We start from the raw sequence: 4,326 nt of genomic DNA on the forward strand, positions 1-4,326 counted from the left end.
AGACTCATGTTGCCCAAGACTGACTTATTCAACTGTCCTTTTCTGCTAGAACAAACAAGTAAAACTTAACGATATAGAAAGCTTGGTGACATTTTCCTCTAGCATCCCCAAACTGAAGAAGATGGTAATTAAGTCATTTCCTGTATAATAAACACAGCAAAATATTAAAGTGAAGCTAATCAGCCTGAGGAGCATTACTAAAAAGGAAGGGGAAGGAAGAGAGGGAGATAAATCACTCGTGGGTGCCATTGGGAGGAAATAAGGCAAGTAAGACTTGAAGTTTGTGTTTGGTAATATTCTAATTACAGCCACCCACTGTGGTGCAGAGTAAATTTAATTTTTATTACCCAAACGCAGCCTTCTGTTCTCACTGCGATAAGCATTACCCTAAGAACTAGCTTATGGGACTCAAACGGATTGACTTTTGGGGTTGGTGTCCTGAGGTGTCTTAATAATTTCATCCTCACATAAAAGAGTGCAGAGGAATACCTGGATGGATAAAGTATCAATGGCAATGTAATGGCAGATGTAGTGGGAATAACATTTTGCCTTATTCTTTCCATTTAAAAACCGTATTTGTTATGATATGTTTTCTCCTTTTCCTTTGCTTTGCTTTTGCTGGATGAATCCGGTTTTTCCTCCTCTTGTCTTGTCTTGTGCTGGCAGCTTGATATTACTATTGTAGAGTTCTACTTTTCTAATGGCTAACTTCCTATTTTGAAGTACCAGCATTTCATTCTATACTTCTCGGTTGATGAAACAAATTTAAATAATATCATTCCTGGCAGTTTATTCCCCAGGCATCAAAAAGAGTTCTGATATGAAACCCAGCTTCCACTGATTGCACAGGTATGGGAGTGAGCAGAGGCGATGTGTGTCACATGACAGTTTCTGGGTGAAAACCATCCAATATTGGTGGCTGTGGTGGGGTTTGTTGAATGATTCAAGGGCAAACACAAGAGCCAGTGACTCAGACTGCCTCAGTTCTTGTGCTTTTGTTACAGTAAAACCTTGGTTTGTGAGCACAACTCATTCCGGAAGCATGCCTGTAATCCAAAGCACTTGTATATCAAAGTGAATTTCCCCATAAGAAATAATGGAAACTCAGAAGGTTTGTTCCGTAACCCAAAAATATTCATATAAAATGATTATAATACTGTAATAGAATACAAAATAATAAAATAGAAAATATAAAGAAAAATAAACAAATTAACCTCAACTTACCTTTGAAAACCTTCATGGCTGGTGTGAGGGAGACAAGAGAGAGGAGGGTTATTGTGCAGGACAACTCTCACTATCACTAACAGAATCACTGCTATCTATGGGCTCAATGGATTCTTCTTCTGCATGGGGCCATTGTATTCACTTGCACAGATGATGACTACAGTACAGTATTAATAAACTCTTGTTACATACTGTATTTAATGTAACTGGCACTATGGCAGCAGAGGAAAGGGTCTGTATCTGCAGGCAGCCTGACCTAGAATGAAGCAAAGCATTCCTAGCTCACTCTTATAGGGAAAAGCAAAGGACTGTCCATAGGTGCTTTGAAGTGACAAAAACTACACTAGTGTCAGTTGCTGGCACCTTCCAACATTCTGAAAAATCACTGATTTTTGGCAAACACCATGGCCTGAGACCAAGCATCTGAGGATGGGAGACGATCACCCACAGTCCTGCAGGGGGAGACAGAGAGAGAACAAGAGGAGTACCATTGGCTCAGTTGTGATCATGTGACGTTCGGTGTCACATACTAATATTACATTACTCGCTTATCAAGTTAAAATTTATTAGAAATATTTGCTCATCTTCCAGAACACTCACAGAGCAAATTAATCACAATCCAAGGTTTTATATATTTGCATTTTTCCCCCCAGACCCTGCTGTACTTTCTCATCTTGTGGTTATTGATAGGTCCTGCTTTAAAAAAAAAAAAAAAAAAAAAATCCCTGAACTTTTGGATTTGTATCTTTTTTTTTAAGGTTTTTTTGTTTTTTTGGTTTTTTTTGGAATTTCAGAGTTTCCTCATCTAGATTTTGAGACCAGATTGTTCCTGTCTGCTTCGTGTTTTTAAGGAATTCCCCATTTTGCTGGTTTTGTTGTGCCAACATTTCCTGTTATTGGAGCCCCTATGAGTTAAGACTTGATATTTAATCTGTAAGTGAAGCTGCATTTTTTTTAAGGAATGCAAAGCCATGACATACATGGCTATTGTGGTCTCTATGCTAAAATCCAGAGAAAGGGATTGATTGAGTAAATGAGAAAACAATAGATCATTGGGGGTTATTTATATTTTGTTTGGGAAATGAGATTGATACAGAAACTCACCAAACGTTTCCGGAGGCAGTATGCCTTAGATCAAATTTGAACATCATATAACTCATACTCAGTACTTCGTTTAATGCAAAAACAGCACAAACATTTAGATTTTATTTTCAAATGGTTGTAAGAATCACTCAAGGGGAAGATGTTGATCCTCATGACGTCTTGCATTTATTATTTTTATTCTCCTAGCCACTTGCTTTCCTTTTTCTTTGGAGTCAAACATGCAGGGTCTGTCAGTCATGAATCCGCCTTTTTGCACTACCTTTTTTGTTTTCTACATTGGCATGTTCCTCTTAGTTCTTACTTTCCACTGTATCGCTGTGCTGGAGGCTAGTTGTGAACAGAGAGTTGGAGCTGACTCCGTGTGTGTTTACCCAGAATTTCACCACCCACTGTTCCTTGTCATTAATTGAAAGAGAAAATAGAAGCTAACAGGAACCAGAGTTGATGTGGCTTACAAAGTTAATGAAGTGGAGGAAATATGAAGATTCGGGAGATGAAGGACGACGCACCCCATGAATTACAGAAATAACTACTCCGAATTGAACGAGTTCCTGATGTTTTTTTGGATGCATATTCTTAAAATATCAAGGGCTGTGTACAAAAACACGAAGTAATTAGAAATCCAGAAAAATTAATGGAAATAGATTCACTTTGCCACAGAAGGAAGAGAATCAGGAGTTTGGAAAGAGTTGATTTAAAAAAGATTGGTACGATACGAAAGAGAATTAAGAAATAATGAAGAGAGAAATGTATGTCTCGAAAGCTCTTAGGCTGTGATATAAGAGGTCAGTATTTCAGTGCAATAAAATTATGTAACTAGGAGATATCAACCAATATATGGCTCTAACCACCTATGCATAAAAACCTAGACAACGTCATCTCTACGGACATAACAATGTAAATATGTTTTGGGGGGGATTTTTTTTTAAGTGAATAGCACAACAATTCAAGGGAAAACAGCTTTATTGAGTAAGATGTTTTGATAAGCTTGTTAACCGGGACAAAAGCATTTCAGGTTAGTTCCCAGATGAAAGAGAAAGCAATTTTGCAACATAAAAGGTGGGGGAAGTAAAGGGATGCTCAGTGTTGCCATAAGGGTGGAGAAAATAGTTAGTATCGCTGACAAAACACTTTCAAAAGACCAGGCATATCTAGCGAGAATTTACCAAATTATTTGTTAGTGACTTTTACTTAAATCTTTTCTTTCATCTCACCCATAAAATTTTCAACAAATTCTCAGTTGCTCACTAATGCTTTTTGTGAATGGATTGTTTCCATGGGATATTTTAAAACTTCAGAGGAAGTAGTGTGATCTATGAAGAAAATCAAAATACGTTGGAAAGCCAAAAGCTTGCAACCACAGCCAGTCTGATTTGTGAAACTTGGAAACACAGTAAAAATATTTCTTTCATTTAGGAAATGACAGAAACTGCCTACTCCTATATATTATGCTACTTTTAGTCATTCAACCTTGAGTTATGGACTTTCTACCTTTCATAAAGCACTCGTTAGCACAATTGAATGATTAAGTTTACTTAAAATGGGATAGTGAGTAGCAATTAGATCTTATATAATCAAATACCAAAGTAATTTAATGGACACTAAGTATAATGAGTATTCAGAAGTATAGATCACTCTGAAGAGATAACTGGGGAAAGAACTCAAAAAGGAAATTAAATATGAACTAGATCTTAAAAGATAGGTGAAATTGCTTTCCTTCCTGCCTTCCTTCCTTTCTTCCTTTCCCTTTCCTTCTTCCTCCCTCCTTCCCTCCCTCCCTCCTTTCTCTTTCTCTCTTTCTTATTTCCTTCTTTTCTTTCCCTTTCCCTTCTTTCCTCCCTCCCCCTCCCTTCCTTCCTTTCCTTTCCTTTCCTTTCCTTTCCTTTCCTTTCCTTTCCTTCTTTCCTTCTTTCTTTCTTTCTTTCTCAGTAGGCTTCACGCCCACCATAGAGCCCAACATGAAGCTTGAATTCATGACTCTGAGATCAAGATTAGAGC

This window comes from Herpailurus yagouaroundi, unplaced genomic scaffold, assembly GCF_014898765.1.
Source record: "Herpailurus yagouaroundi ecotype Mexico unplaced genomic scaffold, PumYag 192, whole genome shotgun sequence".
Lineage (NCBI taxonomy): Eukaryota > Metazoa > Chordata > Mammalia > Carnivora > Felidae > Herpailurus > Herpailurus yagouaroundi.